The 23962-nt window shown below is 40.6% G+C and overlaps 1 protein-coding gene across 7 annotated transcripts in view; it reads right to left on the minus strand.

Moving 5' to 3' along the window:
- zfhx3b (zinc finger homeobox 3b) overlaps positions 1-23962 on the minus strand; it is a 346429-nt gene that overhangs the window by 113950 nt on the left and 208517 nt on the right. Inside the window, exon 1 of one of the 7 annotated variants that reach the window (XM_077562963.1) lies at positions 18706-18826. The exons of the other annotated variants lie outside the window; for them this stretch is intronic. The gene's annotated coding sequence lies outside the window, so the exon portion shown is untranslated. Of the gene's footprint in view, positions 1-18705; positions 18827-23962 lie in introns of those variants that run through there. 7 annotated transcript variants of the gene reach the window in all.

Raw genomic sequence — 23962 nt, forward strand, 5'->3', positions numbered from 1 at the left:
CTCAATAAAATATGTTCATAACTTTTTTGATGAAACATCGACTTAAAACTAGTTGAATGGTACCTTGCTATGGCCTGGAGGGGTCTGTAGCATTTTTGCTTGCACAAAGCAACTTTGAGGAGGATGGTAGGAACACTGCCACACAAAAAACTACAAATGTGCTCACCGCTTTATGGCATACATCACTTCCCCCTTTCCCCATTCGTTACTAAGACAGAAGTCAATTTGAATGCCGACGCACAATTACTGCTTTCCTGAAAGTATACTTGCCCAAATGTTGCGGAGCAGACCGGGAGAGTTGTTGTTGGATAGAGGAATATACATTCCTGTCTTTTTATACAATACGACAGACCGTTCCTAGTAGGCAGCCCTTCTATACCCTAATGTAGTCTTACTGTACTACATTACTGTATTTTGGATTGTGTACGTGTTAGTCAGACTTTTTGTAACGGACGAATCACGAAAACTGATGTTCCACTCTACATCAAAGTGATGCAATATAGGATCTGAAGTCTCCATAGCAACTTGAGCTGTCTTTTATGCATCCAGAGCTTGACGGAATCTCACTCGATCTCACTTCAGCTATCTTTTCGAAATACTCCGAGTTGCCAGTGAGCCCCCCTCCTCCTCTCTACACTCTGGCGTAAACACCCAGCGCTGTTCTTCCCTCAGACTCACCACCACCATGGCTATTTCTGTTCCCCCACACTGATATCTCCTTCTGAAGATCATTGATTTTACGGGAAGCCCTGTTTACAGGCTGAGTGCCATCGACCTGAGGTGACTTTTTACCTCCTGCAGTCTGAACAATACTGAAGTACCTTTATGCCTGCATGAGCAAAATGGTTGAGCAAATAATTACAGCTGCAATAAACAACAATGCTGTACTGTATCTGCGTGTGGTTAATTGACAGTTTCACGGGGGTAAATCTGCACAATTAAATCAACCAGAGCACCGTGACTGTGTGCTGTGTATAGGTTGATAAAAACAGCCTGTTGTTACTTCAATTACAGTTCAACCACTGACCACAATATTAGTACTGTCACTATCAAATATTTTTAGAATTGATTAATCGATTGATTATTCAATCGATTAACCAACTAATCAGATTTTTTATTTTTTTTGCATTATAGTGTATTACAAAAGCATTTTTTTCCCTGATTACTGTTTATTAACCAATGATGTGTGTTTATTTTGTATTCTTATAGTGATTTTTTAAAAAGTTATGGGGGGAGGGGGGGTGGTCTTGATCTACCATGTTACCGGTTCAGTCATTGTTTTCTAAAGTAAAAACAGATGTTTGCAAATGTCTTATTTTGATTAAACACAGAAGATAATCAGTCTTCTTTCATGAAGGACTACAGAAATCACTGAACAATTACTGTTGATATGCTGAAATCTGAGGATTTGAACAATTTTTGAAAAATTCAAAAATGGCTCTAAATGATTACACGATTATTAAAATAGTTGTCGATTAATTCGATAATCATTTACTTGTAAATGAATAGATTAAACAGCTGTACACAACATTATGTACACTTGGACCATTTTATGGGATAATCATAGACTGTACACATTTGAACATTTTTGTATTTTGGGTCAAAGTACAAAAGTATCACCAAGAAAATATTACCTAGGTACTTATGAAAAGGAAAAAAAGGCTATAGATGGATCATTCTCAGTTTTTGTTGAACTGCTGTCATACTCTTGAAATTTAGCTGCATGAGTATTTTTTAGCCCTATGTTAGCTTATGTTGTTGTACTCGATCTTATTAAATGTGCAAGTGTACCTAAAAGTGTCTGCAGAGTGTAATAAAGGGAACATATCCATTGTTGCATACTGTGCAATAGGTACACTAAAACAAGTGTGTAATATTTTTTTATCTAGCCTATAAGCCCTTAATTAAAACTGTTAGTGATATTGGTATATACAGTATAATGTAACAAAAAAAAAAAAGTGACCTTTTGACATATGTTAAATAGTACAACACGCTGATGTTATTATAAGCCATTCATTGGAACTAACTTAGCAGATAAAGCCCAGCTCCGATTTGCCTGAGGAGTACAATGGTTCCCCCCATCAATGAGCATGTCCCTAGTGCAACATCAAAGGCCTTCCCCTGCTTTATCAATAAGAACCCTTCCTTCCCACATCTTCCTGTAACTTGCTTAGCGTTCGCGCCATTGATTTTCCAATAAGCGCCCTTTACCCTGCGGTGGCTGGCCAAGCTCACTGAAGGCTCAGAGACCAGACACACAGACACAACATTAAAAGAGGGACAAAAATGCACATTTGGCATTGTTAGGAGTGGGGATGCTCAGATACCATTTGTATTTTAGACCCAGTAGAAGTACTTTCATTTGAGTGCTTACCAATATTTTGACAATGCCGCTAAGTATTGCAATTATCATGAAAATGTGTTTTATTTGAATCGAATATTGTCCAGAATTACAAATCAAAATTTTATTTACAATGCATGTTTCACTCAAGTATAACCCTTTGTAGAAAAAACTAATGTAGCATTACAGTTTTAAAAGGGATGCTCACAAGTGGTGCACAGGTGCGCACTGAACATATTAAATCCACACCAGATTTCATTGTGCAACTGTGCATTTGTGTGCAAAGTACTTCACATTTTCTTTGTGATAGACTGTTTTTCAGCAGTTTTTCGTTCGCAAACGACTCATCCAAATTAACAAATCACTTGAGTGAATGTACTGAATGGAATCACTTTAGAGGAACTGATTTGTTCCTTTCTCAGTTCCGACCGCGAGTTGATGACAAGTCAGTGGATTTCTTTTTGGTGTCTCGGTCTTGCTGCACAGCAGTTACAACAGTACGTCAAAATGTGCCTTGACGTGAGACTGATCTATGGTGCAAAAAAAGATCAGGCAGCTGATCACGTGATTTCATATTTGAGTTCATTTAGTTAGGTCGGTGTGATTGGGAAAAGGCTGGTCAAGTGGTATCCGTGTCGTAGAATTGGAGCATATTTTTGTGTGTGAGTAGGAGTGCCAACGTACTTGGTGCATGCTTAGTTTGGATTCTTCTAGCTGACTTTCTCTTTGTTGATGTAGATCCCAGAGGACCGGGATTGGGGAAGCCTGATGTAGATATTTGATGCAAACTCATAACATTATCATCTACTTCCTTTGGCATTCCACCCTTATTTGTCCAGAAAATACCCGGTGGTGAAAAGACGCATAACTAAACGTCGCTTTCTATTCTTGTCAAAGGACATAAGGAGGAGAAGGGGGATTTACATAAAGCTTTGAAGGCAGGTGGCAACAAGATTTTGCGCTAAAACAGACCCTGAGATCGGCCAAGGAATTCAGCTTTTCTCCCTAACTATTATCTCTCATTGTGAGTTCAAGCTTGTTTGGGTTCTGTACAGTTCTACATGAGTACAAACGCACTGGTGACATGACATCATCTCAAGCTTATATTCAAAAGAAAATTACTTCTTGTGTACATGACATAATGCCATGATAGAAAGTCACTTTTAGTTGCACTTATTAACACAGTCAGTACGCGCAGACGCCGGCCTCCTGCTCTTCCTGTCTTGTTTGACCGAGACGTTTTGTCTGCCTCTTAGACTTGTTTGGTGCCTCCGAGAGATTAAAGCTTTTCCCTCCTTTAAACAGGTGTCACTGAGCCAGGCACAGTCTCAGAGACAAGCATTATATCAGCTGGCCCATCTGCGACTTACCGTCTCCAGACAATCCCGTAGCTCATCAGTTACCACTGCTCTTTATTGAATTACACCATCTTGCTTTTAAAGGCCAATTCTGTTTTCTGTAAGCAGTGGATGCAACCATAGTGGTGCATACTGTATCTGTAGCACTGGACAAGTGTGATCCTGTACACTTCTCATTACTTTAAGTAGCTTATAGAGTAGCTGTAAGGGGAATGATGGGTATACTCTATACTGTAGCTACAATGATAGCTACTTTTGAGTCTGACTCATCAGGGAGCCTTTGGAGGTCAAATGCCATGTTTCCATTGACATAGTTTGTTCATTGAGAAGTTCTGGTGTTGAGATATGAGGAGTCATTTGTTTAAAGCAACACTAAGGAACTTTCAGTTTATGGTGATTATGGCGGCGCCATATGGACAAAAGAGGTATAATGTTATGCCTAAAGGAAGACCACATTTCCCATGAGGACAAGCATATTGCGTTGTTTTTTAGCTCACGCCAGCAAGTTGATCCATGACTGTCCTTTTTTCCAGGTAGCTTCCCTTTTTCATTTTTCTTTTTTGGCTCCTCAGACAAAACTTTTCAGTTGGTTTGCAGCTTCTGCCAGGAAAGCAGTAATTGTGCGTCGGCATTCAAATTGACTTCTGTCAAAACAGTAAAAAATAGGAGACAACGTAAACTGTTTCTCAGCATTAAGTGTACTGGCCAGAGAGTGGAAATTATTACCTTGGCCAAGGAGTTCATGTGCTTGTTTATATGTAAGAAAGATTACACATGAGTTTGGGTCCAGCATCTACAGTAACCATTTTTTCGGACTATAAATCATTCTGGAGTCGCACCAATCAAAATAGCAAAAAACAAAACAAAAAAACACATCACACTGGATATAAGTTGTATTCTTGAAGAAAATTGATTTTACAAAAACCGGTAACAAGATCAATAGAGCTCGGACTCGCACCCAAAATTTTGAGAAAAAAAGAGTTTTGGTTGGCTTATCATTAAAGTTTACATTTCAAGATGAAATGTCTGTTCTTCGGTGGTGACTCGAATTAAGATAAGAATTGGTGAATCTGAATTTTCAGATTTAAATCATAATACATCATTGACTACTGTCGCACACACTCAATTTCAGATGGTGGCAGTAATGCACCAAAAGTTTTTGCCAACTGCCAAAAGAAAAACAAAGAAATGGAAGAAGAAGTAATGAAAAAAATAGTCATGGCAACTAACATGGGTCGTTAGTTTGGTGTCACATCTCATGGGAACAAATGAAGGGACCGTCTATCTTGCTACTTTAGCATGAATTTAGCAACAACAATTTGCTATTTACAGCACCAAAAGGCCGACCAGGATTCTCAGGACCAGCTAAACGATGAAAACAAGCATGTCATAGTCCGCAAAATGTGGTACATCTTCTTATTTCAAGACTTTGCCGTTAATTTATTCTTGATTTGTGCAACAACAACAAAAATCGCAACAATCACATTTTAGTATACGCAGAAGATGGGCATCAATAAAGTTGTACAATTTGGTGCTGGTCCAAATGATTCATATTTGGCCTTGGCAGAGGGCTGGGCTCTAATGCCTGCCATTGTAGTTTATGAGAGAAGCATTTGCTGCATTTGTCATCAAACTTATCGTATCTATCACAAGACACATTTGAGAAGGTAATAAGATGTTAGTTTTAATGTGTGCATGATTGGGACCTGATCAGAACTCAAAACAACTCCCAGCAACCTCAAGGAGTAATTTCTACTCGCGGTTGTTTCCCCGGTTTCTTTTGGTGCGATCGAAGCCGCGTCCTGGTGTAATTAGAAGTAGTTAATTAACTGTGGGTTAATTACTGGGTTCTGCAGCGTGCAAGTGAGAGACTTGGCGGGTGGCAAGGCAAATGGAAGCGGTATACACACAGCAAGAAGCTCTACAATTAGCAACCGGCACAAAGGGGGGCTGCTTCGCTCAGATAATTTCACTCACCGAGGAGATGGTGAGAACAGTCCAAGAAGATTATACAAATTTTACACGTATTTACAGTAAATACTTTGTATTGTTGCATGTTTTAGCAATTATTGTGAAGGCCAGTCATCAACTGTATGCATCATTTATTTTATAAATCGGAAACAATGAAATCATTGTATACGTTTTGTTATTTACTACTTGGTGTAAGAAGGCAGATGACCAAGATGGAGAAAATTGTGTGACAAAAAAAAAAAATCTGATTAGTAAGATAGACATCACAATTTGAGCCCAACAGTAATGGACTGAAGGATTTGCTCTAGTCTAACGTGGAGCCTCTCATCAATTAGCATGCACTGCTGACTTTCCCATCGTTTGGAATGCACAAACTCTGGGAAGACACTCACGACTTTGTACACTGCTCTGCCACAGTAGCACTATTCTAGCCGAGCAAATATGATGCATCTTGGGAGAATTACTACAATACACACCAAGACAACGAGGAAATTGAAGCGAGTAAAATGGACACATACAAGAAGATTTGAAAATGAGGGAAGAAAAGAGCTAGAAGGTCAGAGATGAAAGGGGAAGAGTAGCTGATCATAGTGCGTGAGCCCCAGGTCTTTCATTTCGACTAATTATAAAATCTGCCCCTATTTATATCTGCTGGAAGCAAACATTCTCTCATGAGAGGAAATATGCTAAAAGCTTTAAAAGCTTCTGTTTGCACTCACTCAGTTTCATTTTCACCACAGAAACAACATGAGGGTGGCAGTGAGGGTGAACCCAAGGTCAATGGAGCACACATCAGCCTGCACTGGAAAACATCACCAAGGCGTGAGTACGGTAAAAATCTGAAGTACGAAATTGCAAAATTATACATGTGTAAAGTGCCGCCTAAAAACAACTGTGAGACTTGCACACACCTTCCAGCAGGGTGGTAGTTAAGGAAACCACAAACACAGTTGTTAAAATGATCAATACCCTTGAAATATTAAACCATATGAAGCCACAATATTGATTAGGAGACCAATAATAAAATGGTTTACTTATGACTATTGTCGGAGTTTAGGAAAATGTTGAAAATATTGAAGAGGAATAAAATTATTTGTCCTCTTTGCGTGTTCCAAAAATATGAAGACAGATTTAATGTAAGAAAAAACACCTTTGCAAAGATGATTTAATAAAAAAAAAAACAGAGATCTCTGGACATCGTGACAGACTCCAAACATCACATAACAGGTGGAATTTCAGAGTGCCGAATGTGTGTCTTCCGCGTGTAAAATGGCTTCTTATAGTTAAACAGACCGCCTCTCTTTCATTTGTAGACAAAACATACTCTCTGGGTACTTTTCCGTGAGCGATGGCGAAAACAGAGTCAGGGGTGTGTGTGTTCGAAGCAGATTTTGTTCTCAAGTACTAAATGTGTTTTCGCACAGAACGCTGAGAAGGAATTTTTTAGACCAAACAATTTACCAGCTTAGGTTAAGGTCAAATTATACTGAGTTCAACACTACCTCACATCTACAAAACATTTCGACATGGTTAATATAAAGAATTAAAATGTTAATAATGTATAACAATGGTTAATATATGAAAATAAAGAATTTAAATGTTAATAATATCTAACAATATCAACAGCTGTAGCTGCATCCCCTGCAACCAAAATGTTTTAAGTTACGTTAAGTTAAGTTTTTTTCCCCCTCTCTAGTGGATGGATTCATAATATGATGAACATAAGTGTTTATGCTGTTTCCCCGAACCTACATTTCACATTAGCTTAGCAGTTAGCATGTATTCACCATCTTCTGTTCTCTTCTTGCATGGTGTGAACATGATGACTCTTTGTCCTTATTTAGAATACAATACTTGTCAGAAGTCTAACGTAACTGTGAGGAATAGTGACTAGCTAGCAAGCTCATAGCAAGCGCGGAGCAAATTAGCTTAGCATCTAACATTCCCGGATAGTTTCTGTGCCGCTGGAAAAACCTGGGAGGACGGGTGACTGCTAGACACACATAAAGCTGGCAGCTCATCCAGCTCTATGGTCAAATGTACTTGAAGCCATTTCCAAATTGAGGCAGCAACATAAAAAACAAATGTTGACTTGATTGGTCCGTAGAGTACAAATCCATACTGGCTACCACATACTATATACATTTTATTGATTTCATTCATGCACTGTATGCTAATTGAGAGGTTACTGTTTACAGTGTCTGTGTATGTGAACCTATTGAAAGTGTGAAAGCAAAGCATTTGTTTCTTGTAAGAATTTTTGTTTTTTGATCATCTGGAGAACACAACAAACATCCTGACTGAAAATACCCTGGCAATGGTCCTGAACAGGGATCATGCCCTGACAGACAGAAAGGGGACATGGATAACGTGTCTATAATCCTACACCTCTTTGTGTAATCTGGAAAACAAATACCTTAGTAATGACCCGGTCTTGCACCTGGTAAAACACTGTGTTCACTGGCACTTTGAATAAGACAAACAAAGCACTCTCAAGGGGACACCAGTTATGAGAAAAACCCTTCGTTACACAAAGCGCCCATGTATTGATTAAAAGCATCTACTGTATGCTGGTGTAAAGTCAATTTGCAAATGAACACGTGGGCGGACATGTCACCAGCGTGAGCTTTTGGCCTGGTCTTCACTTTTAGGTCTCAGCCTCAGCAGTGTGATGATCCCATTTAGGAGGCATGTGAAGACCAAATGAGCGAAAAAGCAGCCTAATGTGGTTGGAAGCTGTCTAGGGTGAGAGCAGAGATGCGGAAAGTTGCACAGTGTTTAAGTGTGGAAAAGGCTCAATTACTATCTTTTTGGTTGCGCACTGATACTGAGAGGTGGTGAAAACTGATGCACAAATGTCAAACACACACAGTGTACACCAGGGATTAGAGGGTGTCCTCGTGCAAACATTCAGTGGAAATGATTTCTTTTTGGGGAAAAAAAATGCATGAAAGCCATTGGTGAGCTGGCCTCTAATTCTAGAGTAGGATATCCTGGATAAATAATTAGAGGGCTTTTTTGACGACCTTGCACAGCCAAACCCTTTGCTCTCTCTGTGACATTTGCTAAAGTCATTAATGACAAAGACTTAGAAAGAAAAGTTGAAATATGTTCACCACAGGAGGAAAAAAAATGGTTATTCACAAGGCCGATTTTAAATTCTTTTTAAATTTTCATTCCTAGCAAGATTTCTTATAATGGCGACTTTAATGGACATAATGCTGATAGCATGGTAATTTTCATACCATAGTAGCATACTTCTCCACTTAGCACTCACACTTGAACACAGTGAACCCTGTAATTAGCTGTACAATCATAGTATTGCATTTATCAAATGCACTTATCCCTCAAGGAAAATACACTTAGCATTTACTACAGTATATAATACTCTGTTACAAGCAGCTTGAAGGCCGTACATTTGCATGCATTTTACATGCTCGTGGGATGGAAAATCTTTACAGCGACAAATTATGAACCAATGTGAGCAACTCTTACAAAGAGGGATTGTAAAGTAATGCATGCACACTGATGTTCCTTGGAAGTGCAGTGACAAGGATGTAACAACTGGGGAGGGGGGTGAGACTTTTACCGTAAATGTATAAAAGACGGCCCAGAGGGGTACTTGTGAAAGATACGTCCACATGACTGCATGACGAATACCAAACGGCAACTGTCCACGACGCTCTTAAAACCCCTGAGTGAACAAAACCACTAGTTTGTCTTCAAATGAAAAGAGGGATAAATGTGACTAAAAAACAACAGGCCCGTTTGCCCGTTAGTCATTTTAAGCGTTCATGTGCGCTAAATCTAAGTCCTGTTCCCAATAGGAGACCCCCGGGGAGACCTCGTCTAACATGAGGGAGAGCTGCTGCCACGCGACTACAACTGAAACCGACTAACCCAATTCTGAAATGCAAATGAAAACAATGAAACAGTTCATTCTAGCTCAGGAACGGGACACTTAAATGATGGAGAGGAAAACAAATGTTCATCAGTGGTATTGCGGGTTCACACAGGACTGTACACTTCTAACCACTTCTAACAAGGACATAATTTGAAGTATGGATTAAATGACAACAAAAGAAACATTTTAGTAACTCCTCACATGCTTTCAACGAACTATCAACGGTTCTTGTAGAGGTGTGGAATCGCTATTTGGGCTATTTTTTTAGATCAGTTTTGTAATTAGTGGTGATTTAGGTTGAAAACGTTGATGGCTGAGGGTGTTAAAACAAACATATTTGAATTTTTATTTGGTCATTCCTATTTTAACTCATTTGCTCCCAAAAACGTATAAATACAGTACGTTCTATTTTAAATGTTCTAAGTGTCCCAAAGACATATTTATACGTTTTTATGTTTTTTTTTTTTATGCTAGAGCATATTGACCATTTGCACCGACGTCACGTGATCACGTGACTACCCTATGTCAGACGGCGGAAGGAAATTGTTTTTGGAAGTGGACGTGACCCAAATTAAAAGTTATTAGAGCCATGGAATCTAACTGAAGTTCGCCTGTCAGTCGAAGTTGCACATTTAGTCGGGACTCATAGAGCGCGATACTTAAGTTGGTGATCGCTATTTTGAAAACAGCCCCTTACCTTTTGTTGCCTGCTGTTTTTACCAAGTTAATCAAATCGCCGACTTTGCCGGAATTCACAGCGCACGACCTATATCATTATGAAGTCAATGCCGTCTCTTCTCCTTACACCGGGGCTGATTCAAAAGCTTGTCGCTGGCTGAGTCTCTGGGACGAGATGCTAGGCTCACACCGGGGGACAATATACAGTACCTTGTAATGCAACGGTAAAACTTGTTTATCATGCTAACTGTCTTATTTTTACATAGTCCGTTCTATGTTGAAACGCTGTGACGATGTTATGTTACGATGTTTACTAGCATAGAACAAATGACTATCATGGTGGCAAGCTATGCAGTAATTTCATGAATATGACTCTGAAAAACTCCAAGCACAAAGACGAAATCCCCCATTATTAAACAGTCAAATGCACTTAATAGTTTTGAAGAAGGTACATTTTAAAACTAAGCTGTGTGTTCGTGCAGTTGGAGTGGACGCTAACTATCTGGCTCGTTAATGTGATTTGAAACACACAATTCGACACCTCTGTTAAAATCTTTGTTAGAATGTACGTTTACTAGTAAAATGTATGAACATTTATCTACTAATTACAACATTTATCTACTAACCTCGCAAAAAATGATCGCTGCAAATCCGGGAATACCTTGTGATACTGTGATGCTGCCAGTCCTTTCTGTTGATTGATGCTATCAATCGACGTTGTTCGTCTTCATTAGTAGGTATGTGATAAAAAGCAACATTTGGTTTACTTCTTTGCCTGTCTGTACAACCGACCGCACAGTAAGATATGACCATTTTATAAAATAATCGATTAGATAAAGGGCTTAACACTGTATGAGATTCAATGGTTACATTACAGGCAAGTGGTTCTTTTGCTGTCCAGTGTCCCCAAGGGGCGTTCTCATGAGGACTGTGACGTCACGTGCAAAAGGTCAATACAGAAGGTTTTGATGCAGCCTCTCAACTGCAGAGAACGGTTGAATTTTGTTTTAGTTATTACAAAAACGGCCAGCATGTGGCAATAGAGCAAAAGAGATCAACCAGGGCCATGTTGAAAAAAGCAGATTTGTGAATAATGATGGAACTTAACGTAACGGAAACTCATATAAATATACAGTTTTTCCTGATGAAAGAAGAGACTCTAACCTTTCTTTTGGTTGGTGCCATGTTTTTATATCAATAGAACACGATATTCTGTGGGCCATGCAAAATCAGTCGAAATCCACTAAAACAGTCGGGAGTGAAGGGGGTTGCTTCAGTGAAAATGGCTGGGAGTGAATAAGTTATTTACGAAAGAGACACAGTGGAAGCAGTATGTCTGCCATATAGTTACAACTAAAAAGTGATTTTTAAAGAATTATTTTCACAAATGAATCGCGGACCACTCCAAGTGTGGAAACGGGCCATATGGGGCTCAGCGGCCACCAGTTGCCTATCACTGTTCTAGCTATTCAAAATTAAGTAGATGGAAGGCGTGTGTGTGTGGCAAAAAGAGAGAGAAAGGAACTGGTGGCACACATCCCTCAACTGTGACAAATGGCACAAAGGTCAGAGAGAAAGCAGCTGGACAGTTGAGCACGAGACACAAATGTCAGAATGCAAATTCTCATAAGGAGTATGTGGCAAAGAATACTTTTATATTGATTTTTAAAGGAACAATAGGAGTGAGACAAATGAGAGTGAGGGAAAAGCATAAAGCAATGTGATATTTTAAGAGCATGTAAATAAATTCTTAATATTCCTCCCCCCTCCTGCTCTGAATGTTGTGACAGCCTCAGTGGTGTGAAGCTATATTTGAGAAAGAGCAGCCCCCCCTGCCCCTCATCTGCACAGACACATGCACACACTGCTGCCCTTGTTCATTTGCCTTAATGAAATGGCCACATGCCTCCTGTCATCCCAATGCTGCGTGCACACTGAAGCACCTGGCAGATATAAATCAGGATGAGCGAGCTGTATTTGGGAAGTGAGGCATTAAGCATGACAGGGGCTGTCAAAGTTCAGATAGCAACAACCGCGACATATAGCTCGAACCGCTGCGGAACAGACCCGGCCCCAACCAGACCTCTTATCTGCAGCATCTCAGGCTCGGCGTGACACAGCTGCCACATCTGGGGCCCAGCTGGGCAGCCTGCTGAGCACACGGCTCGGCACAACTCAAGTTGGCCAGGGGATCACTTTAGCGAGCCCCCCAACGGCGCGCATCTTCCGGGGTAGACTTCCACATCCTTCAGGAAGACTTGACCCTGTGTTTGCTGCCGTATATTTTTGGCTTCCTTATCTGTGAGCTGAATTTCTAAGTGGTGTAGATTCTGATTTCAAGTAGGGGCGGGGAGATAAAAGTCGATGAGTGTGTGTATTGTTTCAGCGTAATATATGTATGTGTGTGGAATTTCAGTCATGTGAGTTCAGGGTCTGAAGGTCAAACTTTGCCAAGAGAGCCAACACATTCCTCCGAGGACAGGAACATATCTTAAGTGCGCGGGCATGTGTTTGCAAAGACTTCACTGCATGTGAAAGTAATATCTGTACAGCATATATATATATATATATATATATATATATATATACATATCATCTCAGTGTGGCGCCTTTGCTGCCCACTAAAACACGACTACTGAGACACACCACGTCCCTTTGGGGTTGGCCCAGACCCCTTGAATCTAAATTCTTCATCTTACCAAAACATTTTGGCTTATTTGATGCTTTCAGTTAGTTTAGGGGATGAATGAGATATTATGTAGTCAAGTACAATGTGATTTAAGTCAAGTTGAAGTTGATTAATCAATGATATCATTGATTTCAACATGGATCGGGTTCATGTAAAGATACATTTTGGATGAAATATTTGTAACACGCTTGTAGCATAGTACATGCCTGTCATACAGCGGCAAGTGTTGCCTAGGGTAACCAAAAAAACCTGGCCTCAAGATACTTAAATGATACTCTAAGTTTATTCAAAGATGCTAAATGAATACACAATGTTCTAAAGCCAACCTTTTTTGCTCCTGCAATCTACTTTTTTTTGGGGAGGGGGGATTGAGGGTCAGGGATTGAACCTCCACCATGACCACATCTCCGGTTTAGGAGCGCAGGGCGCTACCAGAGAGCTAAAATTATGTGCCACCGACACAACTCGGGATCGTATTTGAACACTCATCCTTGCAGCAATAGCTTGTTTTTTAATGGCCCCAACTAGCACTGTTTTATTCTGGTTTATTTTATTTAAACATCAGATTTTATTTCATTTTCTAATGGTGTGTGTTGGAAAAAAGTATTGGATGATGGCCTGCATGCTGTGTTTAAGATTTTTTTTTAATTTCTTTTTTTTATCTTGGAACAGACAGTTATATTCTATTCTCAGGAAGTGAGGTGCATAAAAAATCTCTGATCTACTTTTTCCTTTGAAAAAAATAAAATACATTTTCAATATATCACAATAATAACACGGACACACAAAGCCCACCTTTTCCCACCCTAAACACTTTGCAATCGACTTGGGAGTAATCTGTGGTCTACCAATCGCAGTAACATGAATTTATAGAGAACACCCGGACAGTATGTAAAAAAAAAGTGGACATGGCCAGACAAAAGAGGACATTTGGTCACCTTACTTTTGCCGGCATATTATTGGAAATAACATTTTGCCCAAAAAATTGACACTGCCTTTGCTGGCTGCCTATGTTCCTTTTCACCATTTTAAAACTGGTGGCAATTACAATAACCAAGGATAACAAGACTAACCACTACTTTCATTAACAACCAACTTATTTTGTACTCTCTGGCCTGTTGGACAGTTTGCTGCTCCACAGAGCATTCTAGTCCAATCGCAAAAAAACGGGCGTCAAAAAGTCATAATTGGACAAGTGGAAGATGATGCCAAAAACCTGTGATTGGCCGGTTAGGTGACTTCAAAATTTAAACATTGATCAGTTCAATTCTTACTTTTAACTTCTTTGGAACAGTTTGGGGAAGTTCCCACTGTACTAAGCAAGGTCCGTAAAACCCTGCTTGGATGAGTTTGGTGTGGGAGATTTAGCACAGGACCACCAAGCACATCAAACATTGAAAATATCTGAGAAGCGGGGTGCCAAAATAATCTCGAATAATCTTCTCTGGTTGTTGCCCTTATATTTTTGTCTTAAAAGTAATGAAAAGCCAGTAAAAGGAAAATATATTTCTCAAAAAACTGATTGCAAAAGGACAAAGTTGGCCAAAGCATGAGCACATATTTTCCGGGGGATTTGGTTGTGGGCTCTCCCAGATGATGGTGATGATGATGATGATGATGTCTCATGTCGGGACAATTCAAGCAGCCCTGCCTCGGCTCAACCCAACTGTAAATTAGAGTGCTGATAATGAGCTGCAGGATCAAGTCAATGACAGATGCATCTTGCAGGGGAAAAAGAAACCACGTGAAGAGGACCGCAGGATTACTTTTATGACACATAATATCAATTGATTCAGGCCTGTCGGGGAGGGAAGGCATGTGTCAAGGTCGTAAAAACTGTACCACGTTCTGGATAAAATATATTGAAGTTATCTTTGCCAGAGGTCAATAAAACATGCAGATTCGGAAAAGGAGGATGACCTGATATTGTCTATTTGTTGATTCTCTCACTCACTCACTCACTAGCGCTGCACTATATTACATTATAATTTAGCCCCAGATGACAAGGGCGACCACATTAAGAATTTGAAAGACTTAGAACACATGTGACCACACATAAATACTGCTGAATGACATCTATATAATCACTGCTTACACTGCTACTAATGTCCTGGCTAAAAAAACAAACCGAAATGGAATTGTCACAGGATATAAACCTTTCAGCACTAGCTAGTGGCCCTTGGAAGATGCACATTTAATGGTCAGTTAATTAACAATGCCATTGTTTTGATAATCAAATAGAAGGACAACGGTGGTGAGTTACTTGTAGCACAACTTATTGTGGATGTACTGACACTTGATCCTGCTTTTTTTTTTTTTTAATCATCTCATTTGATTCTGCCAATAATGAGTCCCAATCCAACACCTTGGATATATTAAGAAAAATGTGTAGTAATCAATGGGAACTTTTCTCATTCGAGCTGGCACGACAAAACTGGCTGATGAACATTTATGCACACATCTTTGCAAAATTAGGAGACCAGGAAAAAAAAACAAATCATGTTAACAAGAAGATACGAATTTGAACAGGGCCAACTGGCTCGCCCTGAAAGTTCAAGTCGAGTGCCACTACAAATTAAGTTGACAGGTTAAATTATCTCCAGTGTGCTTGGTACAATGTACGTGCATGTTGGAGTCTGCTAAAGTAACTGCCTCCAGACAACTGTTCTGTATCAGGTATTTACATGTCAACCATCATCTCGCTCTGCGGGGAAAAAAAAAGTCAACACCATAAAAGCTTATTTGAGCTTCCCTGACAGGAGTTTCCCCGCCACCTTCTTCACATTGTCTCTGATACAACGCTGGATCATCTCTAACAGATGCCCCCTTATTTGAGTTGTAACAAGGGGGAGCCCCGATGGTGTAAAATGAGACGATGACTAATTGGTTCATAACCTGTAATTGGGAGGATGAAATTGGAGTGGACCTGGAGATGCCAGGTGCACCTTTTGGAGCTGGGGCAGTGGTTTGCCCTTTGACTGTCTACCAAGGCGTGTGTTGGGGAGGGTAAATGTGTGCAAAGGGGTGGGTAGGGTTAAATGTGGGCGGGAAAACAAAGCTCCTATGCAGAAGGCCCCCCAAACAACAGAGCTTGGGTGTGGCGTGTTGATTAGGTCATTAAAACCACATGCAAGCGAGTTGCAAGCGTTGAAACTTCATCTGACTGCACAAATGCAACTAGACACACATATACGAATGCATTCACTCAAACAACACATCAGACACACTCATTTGCTAAAATTAGAAACAGCTGCGCAATGTAATGTGATCTAACAAAACATTTATGACCTTTACAAAGATAATGCTCAGATGTGATTGACACTGTCACTGTAAAGTGAAAATAAATATGTTAGCCTTCTAATTTTGGCATAGTATAGAGATAAGTCTTTTAAACAGAACAGCTAAATTATTTGAAAGGAAAAAAAAGAAAATTCAAGCCGTTGTCTCAGCTCTCCAATCCTTTGGGTAAAACCCCATCCCCTCATCAATCCCTGAACATTCTAACATAATTCTCGGATTTTGCATATTTTCAGCAATTATCTTTAAAGATGTATAACATACTTAGAAACAAACATTCAAATTCACTTTGCAGGGTCTTCACAGTTTTTCTTTTTTGTTACTTCATTATTGCTGTTGTGCTTTTGACCATGCATCTGTAAGTAACGTTGTGGCCAAGCAGCTTCAAGTCCACCGGCATATTAATCCGCCGCCGGCTGTAAGAAATGTGCAGCTCAACAATTTCTCATGGTTCAGCTGGTGGGTCAATGTGATCAATATGTTCACGACCCACCTAGCCAATACTACACGATAGCCAATCAATGTAATGGAGGCTGAGTGTTAATTGGTACAGAGAGAGAAGGAAGGTGGGTGATGGAACAATTGCTGTGTGTTTTTTGCAGAAGCATGAAAAATTAAGTATAGTGCGGAAGTGAACAGGTTGCCAGTGTGTTTTTAAATGCTTGTCTGAGGAATTAACGTGAACAAAAAGGTTATGTATGGCGTGTGTGTGTGTGTGTTTGTGGTAGTGCAGGGAGGGGGTGATTTGTGGGAACATCTGTTTTTCCACCTATCACCATATGATTTTCAGTAATTAGCCAGAACACCTGCACTTGCATGGGTTTGGTCTTGCACAACCTTCTTTGGCCAGGTAGCTGAGGTTTTATGAAACAAACAACCTGTCGCCTGTATAATCTGAGCACACAATTATTGGATTTGGAAACAGATTGTAACAAAACGGAATTTACAATCTCACCTGAGCACAGAGAGAGAACAGTCTCTGAACGTGTTAAAAGGGATTTTTGCATAAATAAATTTGGTCAGGATCACTCAAAATTGTACACAGTATTTCTAGTTTGAATCTAATTTAACTAAAAAGATTTATTTAAGTTTATCCATATGTCTGTTCAGATGGTTAGTGGTCCAAGTCAGGGTAAAACACAAAGTTTAAATTGAAGCAATTCACCTATAATCCTAAAGTCTTTTAAAGTTTTTTTAAAATGGATCGAGGATAAGATGCATCGTTAATAATGAAATATTTAGCCATCATTTTTTAAGAAGAGATGGAAAGTGAGTGGGGGACAGTATCTTAGAATGAACTGTTTACCAAACCCTGGTGAGTGCTCAGCATTATTTTATTATTATTTTTTGCACGTGTGATGAGAGGCTGCAGCTGACAACGAAAGCTATGTTGAGCAAAGGGAAAAAAAATGTCTAGCAGATATTGTGTCAGTTAAGTGGAAGTAGGAATGTATGGTCGCGGAAACAGGCTTTAGTCTGGTGCAGGCCCATTGCGATGTCTGCCATCTTGTCCTGCGATTACAGGCCTCCAAATGAGTCAGTGTGGCTTTGGATGCCGAAGAACACCATCCTGCATGTTTGTAAATGCAACTTGGTTACCCGCACCGCCTTTCGACCAATATCCTGCCAGTAAATCATTGTAATGTTGCATAAAAACTATTACTCCAATTCACTATAAATCTCATATATGTGTTACCTACAAGTGAGGATATATGATGGAAATCTATCGATCCATCTCGTCTTTGCTGTAATTTGAAGAAGATTAATTAGCATTTCCCGGCCGGGCTACCCTGCTGACACACTGAATACCAGTGAATTAGAAGAAGGCCTGAAGTCAGGCCACACTTGGTCCAAAAAGGCTCCCCCACGGGACTGTGGCATACCCCTATCCTCTAAATTACCTAAGATGACACCACTGGCCCATTTCTGTTCCATACTCCGGCCACTGGCTGAGCAGGTCAAGACCTCTCCTATTAGAGAGCAGGCCAAAGCCACATAACTCTTTACCGAAGGTGAGGGTCAGTGTGATGCTCTGTCTTGCCAGGGTCAACCAGAGGTTCCTGGCTACTGAGGTTCATGGCAATACAATAAAGTAATCAATCTGGGCGCTGGGCTCTCGTCAATAATATACTCCCAGACTGAGGAGGGTCACCACCTGTTCCCTTGCCTCTCCTTGGACTGTCCTGGCCTCCTGAAGTGCTTGTGTCTTAGATTTCACTGTCACTGTCCTGAAGGGGAAACTGGCGGGTGTAATCAAGCCCTGACACTGCTTCTGATCTAAGACAAGGGAATCGCCGGAAAGTTATTTGAAGAGGAGGATGATGTTATCATTAATTGGTGGTCAAAAAAAAGAACATAAACAACCAATAAGTATTCACATGCGCTGTGCCATACTCACAATTCTTGAAACCACTATCTTACTTTTTCGCACAGATTGTCACTACTCTTGCTTTTCTCGCACGCTTACCATGAATGGAAGACAGACAGCAATCTTGGAGGCTGCCAAGATGAGGCAGCAGTTAATTCTTGGCTGTCCTCCCTTCCCTGCTTAAAAGACAGGTATAGAGTTTCCAGCAGCTCCAGCTGGCTGGATACAATGAAGACGGGAGTGCACAGTTTCTAGCAGGTGAACTAACCTCTCCTTCCTTCCCTTACAACCCAAACAGGCCGTCCAACAGTAGCACCATCAGCATTTTATCAATTTAATCTTCTTCTTTTTTTCAAAACCACACCTTGCTTGATTTCCAGTCCAACCAACCCTGATGTCTCAAACATTTCCTGTCTGGCAGTCCCTGCTCCCTGTTTAGCAAGATGCAGCAATGATTACAGAATCTAGTTGATCAACCCTCAGCTCAGTTTTATTTGTAGAGCACGTTAAAAACAACCATAGCTGAAACAAAGTGCTGTACATAAAAAAATAACTCAGCATAAAAGACAACTGAACATAGCATTCAGTCATTTAAATACAACAAAAACAAATTAAACACTGAAAAAGGGCTCATGCAGTTAAACGCCAAGGAATAATTGTTAATATGTTGTATGTGCCCCCACTAGTCTAAACACACTATTCTGGTTAATATTTGTGGAATATGAATGAAGCAGCAAAATCAACCCATTTTTATCCATCTCAGGGGCAGCCATTTTGCCACTGGCTGTCAACTGAGTCCTTAAGGCTCAGGTAATGACCAATCATGCGTCACCCGTTTTCCGAATTTGGTTATGTGACGTTTGCAAGCTGAGCTATGATTGGTCATTACCTGAGACCTGAGCAACTGTGATGTCATTTTCAGTCGACAGCAAGTGGCAAAATGGTTGCCTCCTGAGATGGATAAATAATGGTGGCTTTTGCTGCATAATTAACATTCCACAAACTCAATATTAACCAGAATACATGTGTGTGACCAAGTGTTGAAGTGGAAAAGCCAAATGCAGGGAAGCTGAAGTAATTTTAAACGGGATTTAATATATAAAAAAATAAATTAAAAAAAGCAAACAAGGTTCATTTGAGAAAAAAAATCCCAACAAATCCAAAATTCAAAGTATCAATCAACACAAGGAAACAAAAACACTCCCTACTACTGTAGCCTACATGAAGCATGACATGATTAGAATTACGTGACCATTAACAGGAATGCCAATGAGCAGACACCGACTGAACGAAACCAGGGAACAAAACACAAGCAAAATCATGAGGCAATTAGTCACAGCTGGGCAAGACGCAAGTGGCAGGAGGGACCTGATTGGTAGACACAAGGAGCATGGCAGACGATAACAGGTGGAAACGATAACCTATCAACTAAGACAAGACATGAGCATGCAACAAAATAAATAAAGCAAAACAAACAAACAAAAATCTCAAAATAACCAAAACACAGATAATAACAGCACTAGTCAAGTGCACACAGACTGACAAACTGTCACAATCACACCTACAGTCACAAACCCAAAACCCATTAGCCAAGTGCATCACCACACCACCAGTGACACGCGAAGTAAATGGTTGCCACGATAAACCTTAAGCAAACGGTCATTTCAGCCAACCTGAATTATTTACGGAGAAGGCAGCAGAAAAAATGACAATGGCAGAGTGAGACAAAGTTTATTCAGTTCAAGTTTGTTTTTCTGTATAGTAGTGAAGTTAACAAAACTATAAGTTTCAATATTGTTTCCCAAAGGATGCACATACACAACATTTCTATACGCAAATGCTGACAAGAGAGTTTTTGGTCAGCCTTTCCAAAAAGTCGGCTGACCTAAAAGGACTCTGAGTATTGACGAAAGGCCAAAAGGCACAGAATATTACATGTTTTTAAGAATACCCATTTTTGTGTGGGCACGACCTAAAAATATATTCCAAGGCAGCGAAAGCTGTAAATTATAAATTCACTATAAGCATGCGGAGAGGCCGTTTGGTAATGCAACATTTTGTTTCTCGGGCTTAACTTTTTTTTTTTCTTTCCTCCTCAAGCTCCCTCCTGACAACATGTCATGTCATTAAGCAGCTCAATCTGCATGCTATTTGCATACATCTGTTGTATTTTATTGATTGCGTCTCATTCTTTAAGATTCATGGAAGATAATTAATGACAGCCCCTCTGTTGCCACACCCGAGGGACAGCTAATTCCGCTGCACACCAAGGGGATTTCATCAGAGGGCACAAGTGGGCTCGTCACAGTGGGCACCGGGCCAGGTTCATTCCCGGTCCCGCTGCTGCCTCTGGCTGTCCTTGGGCTCAGTCAGCTCCCCTAACAAGGAGAGCCCTTCCTGGGCCACGTTAACTAAAAGGACAATTATCCGGAGAACAATGATGCTTTTCACAGGGGCTGTCTTGTCATTAATGCAATGGATCGGGTTACAGCAAGCAACTTGACCTAATTAAGGTCTGCTATCTGTGGCGTCTCATTGTTTTCCCCAGAATTGAGACTTTTTTCATACTCAAGAATAGGCATGTTGTGCTTGCCCTTATTAATTTGGCAATGTGTTTTCACGTGTCAAAAATGCGTCATTCAACATTTTATGCAGTTTTGTCAAATCAAAGATGACATTGTTCTAATTATGCTATTCAAAGCAAACTAATTTGATTTGTTTCTGAAGCATACTTTGTTGCCCGTGATGGCTGACCATCTTGAATGAAGTCTCTATCTCTTCCACTGTTAAATGTTTGTCCTAAAAGTACACTATATGAACTAAAATATTAAGTCATATCTATTATTAATCAGTGAATTTGTCAATCATTGATTGGGTGTGACTTTCTAAATCTAAAAATGTTAGCGTAAGATTTATGTCCAATCATAGGATTATAACAGAGTGAGCTTTTGTTTGGGAAGGACCATTTCTGTTCTAGAATTAACTACAGCTGTGATTATGAGCAAGACCTTGACCGTTTCAGCCACATAATTCTATCGTTCCTTCCTGTAGGTAATGGTCAGCTGGTCCAATACTTAAAGTTCTTCCCAACTGCCCGCTCTGGGAATTTCTGCTTTTCAATGACAGCTCACTTTTTCTCCCTGCTAACTTTTTGGGGGCATTTAGTCACCAGTCACTCCCCACTGAACAACAACACTAGGAAAACTGAATGAATAACAGAGCAGCCAAAGTGTATGTGTGCACAAAGTGTGTTGGACAAAGCGAGAGAGGGTTCCGAGGAATGGTGCTGAATGTTAAAATGAAGCATGAAATCATCCAAAGCCATTAGACAGCTCTAATGAAACATTTCTGCTGTCTCAGGACTCCGAGACAATAACAGGCAGTAGAGCAGCCAATCATATGGAATCTGGAGTCATAAAAAGCCACCTTCAAAGTCTGTTTATTTTCGGTCTCTAGGAGGTGTGTGGTGGCTCACTGGTTGGGAGGGTAAAAACATGCGCAAACAAAGACGTACAAGTGCAGGGGATCTGGTTTGGCAGGTATATGTACATATAAATATATATGTCCTTACTTGCGGGGTATTGTGATTGTGATTGAAATGTCAACAAAGGGCGAGTTCAGAGAGAGGACGGTATGCGAGTATGAGGGTTGATCCCCTGTATTCTTCCAGCTTTGTAAAAGCTTCTGAAATACTCATATTACTCACAAAAGCACAAAAAGAATACACAAAGAAAGGAACAAGTGAAACTATGAGCTAAATGAAAAATTACCTCCTACCCATGATGCCCCTATCTGGGGTCTCGGTGACCCCATCATGACTGTTCTTTGCATCAACAGCAACACTGACTCTTCCATTTGCTCCGCTTTTAGCTGCTCAAGAAGAAAAATGTACTGTTTTAAGTAATCCTTGTTTGTACTGACCATAATTGATTGGGTAATCCTGGTTTAACATGCACTAAAGCCAGTGCTTAAGAATCTATTAAGAGGGCTAGCAGCTTAAGGAGGAAGGATCTATCTAACGTTGACTGCTAGATCTCTGTTTTAGTGCTTCGATGTTGGAAAGTTGGAAGCGGACTGCTCGCCACTGATCCAAAATAGGTTACGTTTCCAGGTCATGTGACCAATTCTGCCTTTTTATTGTCCCTCTCGCTCACTTTCAGTCTATCTGTCTGCTGGTACGACGATATATCCATATGCCAAAGTTTATCTCTAGGTCTCCATCAGCAAATCTCTTGAAATTCTTCCATCTAGCTGCAGACACATTCCTGGTGGTGTTTGTAGCTGACTTCTACCTAGAGCCACAGGCACCCAAGTCTGCGTCAACTTGACATGACACATGCCACGCCGCACGCCCGTCACTGTGACAGCCCTGTCATAATCAACACAAATCTTTCCGCGTCAGCATGAGCAGCGAAGGTATTATGTGGCATGGCTTGGAGAGGAGGGGAAAGGCAGTGGTGCTAAGTACTGCACAGGTCACTGTGCTGTCGTCTCACTGGCTGTGGGCCGAATGCACACACAAGAGCTGCGGGCTCGGAGTGGGCTAATTCCTGCCGCTCCTCCTCCTACGCGGCCAGCGCTGTGGTTTATGCATGACGTGGGAGTGGGTGCCTAGGTCTGGCGCTTGCTCACACACACGAAAGACGAGTAGAAGAATAATCCCCACCAAGACCTTTACCCTAATGGGGCCCACTACTGTAATTACAAGGCACACATTTCAGATCAGGCACTTAAGTAGCCGGTGGAGAGTGCGCCGAAAACAAAAAGCTCTGTAATTATCGTCTGCCTGCTCTGTCCCCCATCGCAACTTGGGTTACCTGTCATGACGCTATTTTGTCGGGGAGTCCGTTGCTGTCTGGATTCACCCTAATCCATGGCTGGAAGCAGCCCCGCTAATATGCCTGCCTGTGCAGGATGCACATTTCTACTTGCAGGGGCGAGTGACGACATGGCACACAAAGATAGAGGAAACCTGAGTCCTCGCGAGCACATGAATGCATTTTTTTTTTTACAAGAGAAGGGAGGATACGGAGAAGGAGGGGGTGTTCAGTTTGCTCCAGACAAAAGATCCATTGTGCTCTGAAACTTTATATACATTTTAGAAACTTGACACCCATAGCCTCCGAAAGTAGGATTCTTGTAACTGTGAACAAGATAATATTACCTATTCTTTTCTTCTGTCCAAGACAAAAAGCAAAGCTTTCAAGCCTTTTTTTTCTCTCTCTCTCTCTCTCTCCATTCAAGGCTCTGATTCTTGGTGATGGACTCTTTGTTTTTGTGCACGGTCATCTAATATCAGTGATAAGAGAGCTGTGGTCTCCGGGCAGTTTTGTGGCCCATTAGGTAACACATTCCC

Source organism: Vanacampus margaritifer, chromosome 4, assembly GCF_051991255.1.
Source record: "Vanacampus margaritifer isolate UIUO_Vmar chromosome 4, RoL_Vmar_1.0, whole genome shotgun sequence".
In the NCBI taxonomy this organism is placed as follows: Eukaryota; Metazoa; Chordata; class Actinopteri; order Syngnathiformes; family Syngnathidae; genus Vanacampus; species Vanacampus margaritifer.